The sequence below is a fragment of the Triticum aestivum genome, chromosome 4D (assembly GCF_018294505.1).
Source record: "Triticum aestivum cultivar Chinese Spring chromosome 4D, IWGSC CS RefSeq v2.1, whole genome shotgun sequence".
In the NCBI taxonomy this organism is placed as follows: Eukaryota; Viridiplantae; Streptophyta; class Magnoliopsida; order Poales; family Poaceae; genus Triticum; species Triticum aestivum.
In genome coordinates this window covers 251116073-251116827 of record NC_057805.1, presented here as the reverse complement: position 1 = coordinate 251116827, position 755 = coordinate 251116073, and positions in this window count along the sequence as shown.

Genomic DNA, 755 nt, shown 5'->3' with positions numbered 1-755 from the left:
GTGGTCGTCGGCGTCGAACTACGGCGAGGCAGAGAGATCGGAGGGTAGCAAGAGTTTCAGGGTGTTCTTCCGCGTCGGTGGGTGGTGGACTTGGTCGTTGGAGAGCACCACGTCGACGGCGACACTTTCTCCGGCGGACGGTGGTTCGGGCGATGGCGGAGTACTCCGGTGGGCGCTGCAAACTCCAAATTGAAGCGCGGGTCAGGAGAGTGGATGCCTTAGGAAGCTACTGGCAAGAGCTGAGAGGTAGAGGTGCACGCACGGGGGTGAATCAAGCTGGACCCCGTGGCGGGTCGAGCCAGCCGGAGTTGGGGAAGAACGCTCCCTCGGGGCTCTTCCAGTGGCTTCGCGTGGTATTGGTGGAGTGCAGAGGTGGTGTGGGTTCGAGTTCGAGCTCGGGGCCTCTATTTATAGGCGATCCAAGGGGGTGGCCATGAACGGGGTAGCTCCGGCGAGCGATTACGGCGAGGCGGGGGTTGGGAAGGGGATTTGGGAGGCTAGGCACCATCAGGGTGGTTCACTGGTGCCGTTCCCCCGCTAAACCTTGGTCGGGCTTGGCGTAATGCGCCGATCCTCGACGGGGCGGCCGTACGGGCATGGCGGCGGCAGAGAGCGCGCTCCGCGCCTAGCAGTTCACGACGACGGATGGCAGCGCGCACGGGCGAGTGGGTGGCCACGCAGCGGCCTCCGGTGGCTTGGGCGGCGCTGGATGGCGCCGTCCACGCTGCGCCTCTCTCTGGCAGCCGCAAAGCCGC